Source organism: Bos mutus, chromosome 15 (genome assembly GCF_027580195.1).
Source record: "Bos mutus isolate GX-2022 chromosome 15, NWIPB_WYAK_1.1, whole genome shotgun sequence".
Classification (NCBI taxonomy): Eukaryota; Metazoa; Chordata; class Mammalia; order Artiodactyla; family Bovidae; genus Bos; species Bos mutus.
Genome location: NC_091631.1, coordinates 29775111 through 29787448, shown reverse-complemented (window position 1 = coordinate 29787448; position 12338 = coordinate 29775111). Strand labels below are relative to the sequence as shown.

The window sequence follows — 12338 nt, the reverse complement described above, 5'->3', positions numbered from 1 at the left end:
GGTGGTGTTTATTTCTGTGAGGAGGCTTGCCTCTGACTTGCCTCTTTTTGCCGTTAACAGCTGTAGTGGGCTGAATGAATGGTGGCTCTCCAAAAGACAGACCCCTGCCCTTGGCACTGAACATGTCAATGCTACCTCATTTGGAAAAACGTCCATTGCAGATATAATTATTATGGATTTTGAGACTAGGAAATATTCTGGATTCTGTGGTTGGTCTCTGAAAGTAATGATAAGTGATATTATAAAAGACAAACAGAAGGAAACACAGAAGAGGAGCCAGTGAGACAAGAGGCAGAGACTGGAGTGATGTGACCACAGACAAACAAAAGTCTGAAGCTATCAGAAGCTGAAAGAGGTAAGAAACCGATTATCCTCTAAAGCCTTTGGTGGGAGTGCAGCCTTGTTGACACTTTCACTTCTGACTTCTGGCTTCCAGAACTGAGAGGGAATAAATGTCAGTCATTTTAAGTCATCCCCTATGGTAATTTGTATAGTAACCCTATGCTATGCTATGTTAAGTCACTTCAGTCGTGTCCAACTCTGTGTGACCCCATAGACGGTAGCCTACCAGGCTCCCCCGTCCCTGGGATTCTTCAGGCAAGAACACTGGAGTGGGTTGCCATTTCCTTCTCCAATGCAGGAAAGTGAAAAGTGAAAGTGAAGTTGCTCAGTCGTGTCCGACTCTTAGCGACCCCATGGACTGTAGCCTACCAGGCTCCTCCGTCCATGGGATTTTCCAGGCAAGAGTACTGGAGTGGAGTGCCATTGCCTTCTCCGATAGTAACCCTAGGAAATGAATAGAACAGACCTACGATGATAAATGCCTAGACATTAGGGGCTGCAAGAACTAGAGAGTTTTCTATGTTTCTATCACTTTATCAAGGGTTCCATCATTCCTTTTTCATTTATTAGCTAGAATACTTCTATAAGAGAAACTTTCAAACTCAATTATTTAGTTACCTTGAGGCTGATTTCGTATAAGACAGGATAAACACTTGCCTCTTCCCTTGATTATCTAGTTTTCAAATTGGTCTGTTTCCCTAGTAACCTCAAATGAATGATCAATTATAGCTTTAATAAATTATTATTTATTAAAGTCATGGATTTAAAAATATTTGATTATTTCAATCTACTGCTATGATTATCAATGCTAAAATAATCCCATCTTTGGCTAACAAGATCATATCTTGAGTCCCTGGAGATGACCTAGTAGTTTTTGATAGTCTCCTTGCTTTCCATTATGACTAATTATTTAATGTTTACCTTAAATATTTTATGTCCCAGATCTAGAATCAGTGCCATTTTCCCAAGAAGCACTGTTTTGTTTTTTTTTTTTTATTTTATTTTATTTTTTGAATATTCTTTTTATTTTTATTTTTAAACTTTACAATATTGTATTGGTTTTGCCAAATATCGAAATGAATCCACCACAGGTATACATGTGTTCCCCATCCTGAACCCTCCTCCCTCCTCCCTCCCCATACCATCCCTCTGGGTCGTCCCAGTGCACCAGCCCCAAGCATCCAGTATCGTGCATCGAACCTGGACTGGCGACACGTTCCATATATGATATTATATGTATTTCAATGCCATTCTCCCAAATCATCCCACCCTCTCCCTCTCCCACAGAGTCCAAAAGACTGTTCTATACATCAGTGTCTCTTTTGCTGTCTCGTATACAGGGTTATTGTTACCACCTTTCTAAATTCCATATAAATGTGTTAGTATACTGTATTGGTGTTTTTCTTTCTGGCTTACTTCACTCTGTATAATAGGCTCCAGTTTCATCCACCTCATTAGAACTGATTCAAATGTATTCTTTTTAATGGCTGAGTAATACTCCATTATGTATATGTACCACAGCTTTCTTATCCATTCATCTGCTGATGGACATCTAGGTTGCTTCCATGTCCTGGCTATTATAAACAGTGCTGCGATGAACATTGGGGTACACGTGTCTCTTTCAATTCTGGTTTCCTCAGTGTGTATGCCCAGCAGTGGGATTGCTGGATCATAAGGCAGTTCTATTTCCAGTTTTTTAAGGAATCTCCACACTGGAGGAATCAACCTGCCTGACTTCAGGCTCTACTACAAAGCCACAGTCATCAAGGCAGTATGGTACTGGCACAAAGACAGAAATATAGATCAATGGAACAAAATAGAAAGCCCAGAGATAAATCCACGCACACATGGACACCTTATCTTTGACAAAGGAGGCAAGAATATACAATGGATTAAAGACAATCTCTTTAACAAGTGGTGCTGAGAAAACTGGTCAACCACTTGTAAAAGAATGAAACTAGAGCACTTTCTAACACCATACACAAAAATAAACTCAAAATGGATTAAAGATCTAAACATAAGATCAGAGAAACTATAAAACTCCTAGAGGATAACATAGGCAAAACACTCTCCGACACACATCACAGCAGGATCCTCTATGACCCACCTCCCAGAATATTGGAAATAAAAGCAAAAATAAACAAATGGGACCTAATTAAACTTAAAAGCTTCTGCACAACAAAGGAAACTATAAGCAAGGTGAAAAGACAGCCTTCAGAATGGGAGAAAATAATAGCAAATAAAGCAACTGACAAACAACTAATTTCAAAAATATACAAGCAACTCCTACAGCTCAATTCCAGAAAAATAAATGACCCAATCAAAAAATGGGCCAAAGAACTAAATAGACATTTCTCCAAAGAAGACATACAGATGGCTAACAAACACATGAAAAGATGCTCAACATCACTCATTATCAGAGAAATGCAAATCAAAACCACTATGAGGTCCCATTTCACGCCAGTCAGAATGGCTGCAATCCAAAAGTCTATAAGCAATCAATGCTGGAGAGGGTGTGGAGAAAAGGGAACTCTCTTACACTGTTGGTGGGAATGCAAACTAGTACAGCCACTATGTTTTGTTTTTTTAAAGTGAGTAGGAGAAGTACATGGAAAACCAGACCTGTACAATAGAGTCACCGGGTTAGTAACTGGTCTCTCTCGAACAATTCATTTTGAAAGGAAGTTGCAAAGAGATCCTGTGCACCTCCCAGTGTTAGCATCTTGCATAAATACAGTAAATGTGAAAATCAGGAAATTGACACTGGTACAAAACATAAAGCTTATTTAGATGTCACCAGTTATATTAATATATGCACTCATTTGGGGATATGTGTGTGTAAAGGTTTCTACAATTTTATCACATGTATAACTTCATGCAACCACTATCCCAATCAAGATATTTAACTGAACCACTGCCACATGACTCCCTTGTGCTATTCCATAATACTTCCCTCTACTTTGTTTGTTTAGTGACTAAGTCGCATCTGACTTTTTTGCCATCTCATGGACTGTAGCCTCCCAGGCTCCTCTGTCTATGGGATTTCCCAGGCAAGAATACTGGAGTGGGTTGTCATTTCCTTCTCCAGGGGATCTTCCTCATCCAGGGATTGAACTTGCATCTCCTGAACTTTAGATTCTTTACCATTGAACTACCTGGAAAGTCCCTTCCTTCTACTCTCCTCATCCCTAATTCCTGGCAACTGCTTATCTGTTCTCTATTTCTATAAATATACTATTTCACAAATATTACATAATGGAATCATGCACCATATACCTTTTGGTATATGTTTTTGGCTGCATGGCATAACATGAGGGATCTTAGTTCTTCAATCAGGGATCAAACCCATGCCCCTCGTAGTGGAAGTGTGGAATCTTAACCACTGGACCACTAGGGAAGTCTATTTTCATTCAGCATACTTTCCTTCAAGTTCATCCAATTTGTTGCATGTATCAAAAAGGAGTTCACTCCTTTTTATTGCTGAGTAGTACTTCATAGTATGGAAACACCACCATTTATTTTGGTCCTTCACTCACTGAAGGTCATTTAAGGAGCTTCCAGTTTTCAACTATTATGCCTAAAAGCTACTCTGAACATTTGTGTGTAAGCTTCTGTGTGAAAATAAATTTTCATTTTTTCTAGGATATATGGCCTATTTTTCTCTCTGTAAAAGTGTTACTGAAGTATAACTGACATACATACAATAATCTGTACATATTTAAAGTGTATATTTTGATAAATTTTAACTTTCCTATGTATCTGTAAAAATCATCACAATCAAGATAATGGACATATCCCTCATTTTCAAAAGTTTCTTCATTCCCTTTGTAATCTTTCCCTTTCTGCTTCCTTCAGTCACTCCTTGTAACAACTGAGATCCAGCCTTCAATCTCGTTACTCATGTAACCTTCAGCAAATAGCACAATGACTTCTGTCTAAAGTAGTATTCAATAAACAGCTGTTAAAGAACACCTCCGTATCCACCATTGAGATTAAATAAAACATTACCATTACAGTAGAAATCTATACATCCTCTCCTTATTACATTCCCACCTTACTTCCTAAGGCATGTTCAACCTTTCCTTTTTTAAATTTTTTTTTAAGTTGAGGAATCTCTCCCATTCCCCAATCCAAGGACCCCTTTAAGACATTTTCCCCCTAGTTGCCCTCTTTGATTACATTTTAATATCACAAGTATATGTTATATATTTATGTACTGTGGCCCATTGTAACATATAAGATTCTTTTGGCAAACAACCCCTCAACATCCAGAAGCACTTTTTACTCCTTTGGGGGACTATCTGCCCCTCTATGAATGCATGCTCCTCTAGATATAACCATTTTACTAAATTTTACTGTGCTCTTCTTTTTAAATTTCCTTTTAACAGTGTTATTACATATGATATATCTCAAAATTATACTGTTTTCTTGGATGTTTCTGAATGCTGTATAAATGTGTGTGTATTCTTTGCAAGTTGCTTTTCTAAAAATTGAAGTTATCATTAATTTACAATGTTGTGTTAGTTCCAAGTGCTAAAGCAAAGTGATTTAGCTATACATACACATACACATTCTTTTTCAGATTCTTCTCCATTATAGGTTACTATACTGAGTACAGTTCCCTGTGCTATACAGTAGGTCCTTGTTTTGCAATTTGCTTAACATCATATTTGTGAATCTCATCCATATTAATGCATGTGCCTACAGAGCTTTCATTTTTATTGCTATATGGTATTCCATTATTCATCTCACTGGTGGTGGACAGTTATTTCTAGCTTTTTCTAATCTGACAAAGGAAGTTGCTATGAACAATATCTCAAAGTCTTCTGGTACCCACTCTGGGGCCAGAGTTTCTCTATGTTATATTCTAAGAAGTAGAACTACTGAGTCATAAGCTAAGTGCATCTTTAAATTGACTAGATAACGCCAAATGTGTTGAAATTGGATATATCAATCTGTACCCCTCAGGGCAGTATACAAGCTTCTGTTAATCCATATTCTCATCAACAATCATTCTTCTCAATTTTTGTCAATCTTATAAGTGTAAAATAGAATCTCATAGTGATTTTAATTTCCAATTCTTTGATTAATAGTAAATTTAAGCATCTGTACTAGTTTCCTAGGGCTTCCATGACAAAGGATCATAGAGGAGGTGGCTTAAACAAGGTAATTCTGTTTCCTCACAGTTCTGGAGGCTAGAAGCCCAAGATCAATGTGTTGGCAGGGGTGGTTTCTTCTGAGGGCCTCTTTCCTTGGCTTGCAGATGATCGTCTTTTCCTGGTGTCTTATGTGGACTTCCCTTTGTGCCTATTCGCACTCTAACCTTCTATGAACACCAGTCATATTGGATTAGAGCTCATCTGTATGACCTCATTTTACTTAACCTCTTTAAAGGCCTGATATCCAAGAACAGTCACATTCTGAGGTACCAGAGGTTAGGACTTCCACATATGAATTTTAGGGGATACAACTTAGCCCATAAAAACATCTTTTTTATATGGTAATAGCTGTTTGTATTCTTTTATTCTGTGGGACATGTGTTATATGATATATCAGTAGTTCATTCCTTTTTATGAACAAATAATATTCCATAGTATGGATAAACTGTATTTTATTTATCTAATCACCAGTTGATTGACATTTAGGGTATTTACAATTTTGGCTATTATCTCCTGGAGAAGGAAATGGCAACCCACTCTAGTATTCTTGCCTGGAAAATCCCTTGGATGGAGGAGCCTCGTAGGCTACAGTCCATGGGGTCGCTAAGAGTCCGACACAACTGAATGACTTCACTATGAATAACACTGCTATGAACATTTTTGTACAATTTTTTTGTTTAAACATTTGTTTTCAAAAAAAGTGGAAGTGTCATATGGTAACTCTGTCTCACTTTTTGAGGAATTACTGAACTGTTTTCCACAGTGGCTACACCATTTTCCATTCCTATAACGTACAAGGTTTATAATTTTACCACATCCCTGCTAACATTTACTATTATATGTGTGTTGTTTTAATTATTAACGCTATCCTACTAGGTAGGAAGTGGTATTTCATTGTGCTTTTGCTTTTCATTTACATTTCTCCAATAACTAATGGAAGAACTGGACAAAAAAGATCTTCACGACCCAGATAATCACGATGGTGTGATCACTCACCTAGAGCCGGACATCCTGGAATGTGAAGTCGAGTGGGCCTTAGACAGCATCAATATGAACAAAGCTAGTGGAGGTGATGGAATTCCCGTTGAGCTATTTCACATCCTGAAAGATGATGCTGTGAAAGTGCTGCACTCAATATGCCAGCAAATTTGGAAAAGTTAGCAATGGCCATAGGACTGGAAAAGGTCAGTTTTCATTCCAATCCCAAAGAAAGGCAATGCCAAAGAATGCTCAAACTACCGCACAATTACACTCATCTCACACGCTAGTAAAGTAATGCTCAAAATTCTCCAAGCCAGGCTTCAGCAATACGTGAACCCCGAACTTCCAGATGTTCAAGCTGGTTTTAGAAAAGGCAGAGGAACCAGAGATCAAATTGCCAACATCCGCTGGATCATGGAAAAAGCAAGAGACTTCCAGAAAAACATCTATTTCTGCTTCATTGACTATGCCAAAGTCTTTGACTGTGTGGATCACAATAAACTGTGGAAAATTCTGAAAGAGATGGGAATACCAGACCACCTGACCTGCCTCTTGAGAAACCTGTATGCAGGTCAGGAAGCAACAGTCAGAACTGGACATGGAACAACAGACTGGTTTCAAATAGGAAAAGGAGTATGTCAAGGCTGTATATGGTCACCCTGCTTATTCAACTTATACGCAGAGTACATCATGAGAAACGCTGTGCTGGAAGAAGCACAAGCTGGAATCAAGATTGCTGGGAGAAATATCAATAGCCTCAGATGTGCAAATGACACCACCCTTATGGCGGTGAAAGTGAAGAGGAACTCAAAAGCCTCTTGATGAAAGTGAAAGTGGAGAGTGAAAAAGTTGGCTTAAAGCTCAACATTCAGAAAACAAAGATCATGGCATCTGGTCCCATCACTTCATGGGAAATAGATGGGGAAACAGTGGAAACAGTGGCTGACTTTATTTTTTTGGGCTCCAAAATCACTGCAGATGGTGACTGTAGTCATGAAATTAAAAGACACTTACTCCTTGGAAGGCAAGTTATGACCAAACTAGATCGCATATTCAAAAGCAGAGACATTACTTTGCCAACAAAGGTTCGTCTAGTCAAGGCTATGGTTTTTCCAGTGGTCATGTATGGATGTGAGAGTTGGACTGTGAAGAAAGCTGAGCATCGAAGAACTGATGCTTTTGAACTGTGGTGTTGGAGAAGACTCTTGAGAGTCCCTTGGACTGCAAGGAGATCCAACTAGTCCATTCTGAAGGAGATCAGCCCTGGGATTTCTTTGGAAGGAATGATGCTAAAGCTGAAACTCCAGTACTTTGGCCACCTCATGTAAAGAGTTGACTCATTGGAAAAGACTCTGATGCTGGGCGAGATTGGGGGCAGGAGGAGAAGGGGATGACAGAGGATGAGATGGCTGGATGGCATCACTGACTCGATGGATGTGAGTCTGGGTGAACTCCAGGAGTTGGTGATGGACAGGGAGGCCTGGGCGTGCTGCGATTCATGGGGTCGCAAAGAGTCGGACACGACTGAGCGACTGACCTGAACTGAACTGAATAACAAATGGTGCTTAGGATCTTACAATGTGTACATTTTCCTTGGAAAAATATCTATTCAAGTCCTTTGCCCATTTTTAAATTGGGTCATTTGTCTTTTATGTGTTGAGTTGTAAAAGTTATTTATATATTTTGAATATTAAATTCCTAACAGGCACATGATTTATAAATATTTCTCCCATTCTATGGCCTTTTTCACATTTTCCACAATGTTCTTTGATGCACAAAAACTTGTAATTTGATGCTGCTGCTGCTGCTGCTGCTAAGTCACTTCAGTCGTGTCCGACTCTGTACGACCCCACAGACGTCGGCCCACCAGGCTCCCCTGTCCCTGGGATTCTCCAGGCAAGAACACTGGATCGGGTTGCCATTTCCTTCTCCAATGCATGAAAGTGAAAAGTGAAAGTGAAGTCGCTCAGTCTCCGCGACCTCATGGACTGCAGCCCACCAGTTCAGTTATCTATCGTCTTTTGCTGCTGCGCTTTCATGTTAACTCTAAGAATAAACTGGCAAACCTGCGGTCACAAAGATTTACTTCTGTATTTTCTTCTATAATTTTACAGTTTTAGGTTGTTGGCCCATTTTGAGTTAATTTTTATATATGGAGTGAGGAAGGGGTTTAACTTTATTCTTTTGTATGTGGTTATGCTATTGTTTTATCACCTCTTGTTGAAGAGACTATTCTTTCTCTATCAAATGGCCTTGACAACCTTGTGGAAATCAATTGGCCACAGATGTTTGAGCTTATTTCTGGACTCTCAATTCTTACATGTCTAGCCTTATGCTAGCACCACACTCTTAACTATTATAGCTTTGTAGTAAGTTTTAAAACTGGGATGTGTGAGTCCTCCAATTTTGTTTTTCCTTTTCAATGTTTCAGGATCCCTTGTAGTTCCACATGAATTTGAGGACTGGCTGTTCCATTTCTGCAAAAAAGGTCATTGGAATTTTGATCGGAATTGCACTGAATCTCGGAGAAGGCAATGGCACCCCACTCCAGTACTCTTACCTGGAAAATTCCATGGACGGAGGAGCCTGGTAGGCTGCAGTCCATGGGGTCATGAAGAGTTGGACACAACTGAAGTGACTTAGCAGCAGCAGCACTGAATCTATAAATTGCTTTGGGGAATACTGAAATATTAGAGATATGAAATCTTCTAATCCATAAACATTTATTATTTCCATTTATTTGGGTCTTCTTTAATTTCAGCAATGTTTTATAATTTTTCAATGTACAAGTCTTTTGTGTTTTGGTTAAATTTATTTCTAGGTATTTATTCTTCAAATACTATTGTAACTCGAATTATTTTCATAATTTTCTTTCAGTTAATTCACTGATGAAGTATAGAAACATAACAGATTTTTGTGTTTTGATTTTGTATTTACAACTTTTGCTGAGTTCATTTACTAGCTCCAGGACTTTTGTGGATTCTATAGGGTTTTTTAGAGAAGGCAATGGCACCCCACTCCAATACTCTTGCCTGGAAAATCCCATGGATGGAGGAGCCTGGTAGGCTGCAGTCCATGGGGTCGCTAAGAGTCGGGCACGACTGAGCAACTTCACTTTCACTTTTCACTTTGATACATTAGAGAAGGAAATGGCAATCCACTCCAGTGTTCTTGCCTGGAGAATCCCAGGGACGGGGGAGCCTGGTGGGCTGCCATCTCTGGGGTCGCACAGAGTCGGCCATGACTGAAGTGACTTAGTAGCAGTAGCAGCATGAGGTTTTTTATATATAATCATGTCATGTGCAAATATATCCTTTACTTCTTTCTTTCCATTTTGGTGCCTCCTATTTCTGTTTCCTGCCTAACTGCTCAGATCAGGACGTTCAGCACAATGGTGAATGAGTGAAAGTCACTTATTCCTGTCCAATTCTTTGCGACCCATGGACTATACAGTCCATGGAATTCTCCAGGCCAGAATACTGGAGTGAATAGCCTCGCCCTTCTCCAGGGGATCATTCCAACCCAGGGATTGAATCCAGGTCTCCCACACTGCAGGCGGATTCTTTACCAGCTGAGCCACAAGGGAGGCCCATTCACCACAGTGGTGAATAGTAGTGGTGAAAGCGGGCATCCTTGTCTGATCCTATCTTAGATAGGGAAAGCTTTCAGTCTTTCAACAGTGAGTATGATATATGATGTAGGTTTTTTAAAAATGCCTTTTACCATGTTCAGGAAGTTTCCTTCTATTCCTAATTTGCTGAGCATTTTTATCATAAGAGAGTACTGAATTTTGTCATATGCTTTTCCTGTGTTTTTGAGGTGATCATGTGATTTTCCCCTTTATTTTATTAAGTTTTTTTTTTGGCACATCTTTAAGGTATTAAGAGTGACAATACTAGACAATTTAATTTCTGAAGAAATATAGAATAACCCTGCTATTTTTGAGTTGCTAAAAGAGCTATATTATTAATTGGTAGGAATTTCCTTATACAGACAGAAAGCAAGCATACATAAACAAATTGTAAGGCCAGTAGAACCACCTTTAGAATTACTATACTAGAGAAAATCTCTCTGACAGTATCTGCTTCAGTTACATGAACAATGCATTTCATAAAATATTAAGAAGAAAAGCAAGCTTTCATAAATAATTAAAATTAAACAGAAGTTCCTAGGGCCAGCTGTTTCCCTTTAGGGAATGAAACGTATAGAGGGCATTATAAAATTTACAATGTGTCTATGGATTACCCCCAAAATACATGTACAGTTACAATTTAGATCTGTGGAAAAAAAAATGAATTTCCTCCAAAGACAAGCTAGTAATGGTGTAGAATAAAAATAAAAAAAATTTTAAACTTCTTTCTGGATTATCAGATCACTAGGTTGCTTTTAGCAGGATAACAAAAGTAGCAGAACAAGCTCTTTGTTAACAGAAAAGCACATGGCATAAAACTTCTAGGTGTGAGCTCTTCTGGTACTAGGAATAAAAGGGCACATCTCCTAGTTACATCATTCTTATTAAATTTTTATTACTACCACTTTCAATCTAAACATAAGAGCATCTTATTTCTTCCTCATCCCTGGGGAGTAAGATACCCATATGAGTGAATGTAGAGGAAAATAAAGGCTTATCTCTTTATGTGTCCAATTCAGTTTATACATTTTTAATTCATTTTCTATGAAAACAATATAAGCTAAAGAGATAATATAGACATTAGTAGAGCATGGAAAACAGTATGTGTGTGTTTGTGACCTCAGGCAAATCACATAAACTTCCTGGGTCTGTTTTTCTTTCTACAGAATGAGCAAGATAATACCAACCTCGTGGAGGTTGTGTTAAAAACTAGAAAACTGTGAACTGCTATATAAAATAGTAGCACATTTTAAAGACTAAATGCTTATCTGTTTTATAAACTAAAGACAGTATGCTCAAACATTCTTGGAAAAATATTTCAAAAAAAATTTTGTCTAGGGACAATCTCTCTGACAAAATTAGGAATGAAAAATGTCACTCACTAAGTACTCCCTCCATTAAATGGAAACTGGAAAAACTTCTAAATAATTCATGGGTTAATGAGGGGGGAAAATGCAGATGCTATTTTAAAAAGCCCTATGTACCTATCACAGAATGCAATTACAGTAGAAAGAGAAATTTTTTAGGCTCAAGTGGATTTATTTGAAAAGGCTGAAAATAGAGAACCTAATAGAAAAAGAAGCCTACAAACATTAACTGTAATAAAGTAGAAAGAAATAATGACTATAAAGGTAGTAATTAAGGAGATAGGGAACAATAACACTGAGAAGTAGAACAAGAGTTGGCTTTTGGAAAAGATTAATAAAATAGATTGGCAAGTCCAATCAAAATAAGAGAGAAAGCACAAATAATATTAGAAATAAAAAGGGAGACGATTACAGAGGCAAACAAGTTTATATGCAAATTTATGCCTTCAAATTTGATAAATGAAATAGACAATTTGTCTAGGAAAGTGAAGTTACCAAAATACACTAAAAAAGATACAGAAAACCCGAATGGACCAGTACATATAAACAATCTGATTACTAGTTAAAAATCAACTTCTTCATAAAAGGAACAAACCAAGACATTTTTATAGACTTCTACCCCCAACATTCTCTTGTGGAAAATGTCAAATGTATACACATTAAAAAGAACTGTGCAGAAACACCTGTAAACCACCACCTAGACTCTTTAATTAACATTTTTTCTACATTGTCTTTCATAACTATCCATCTACCCATCCATTTATCCTCTCTATATGTTCATCCTTTTACATCTTTTATTGAATCCTAGGGGTAAAAATATAAGAATACAAAAATATGACAAGATTTCAAAGCACCAGA

General features: G+C 37.9%; 1 protein-coding gene across 1 annotated transcript in view; it reads right to left on the bottom strand.

Moving 5' to 3' along the window:
- FCHSD2 (FCH and double SH3 domains 2) overlaps positions 1-12338 on the bottom strand; it is a 244638-nt gene that overhangs the window by 60222 nt on the left and 172078 nt on the right. The window lies entirely within an intron of this gene.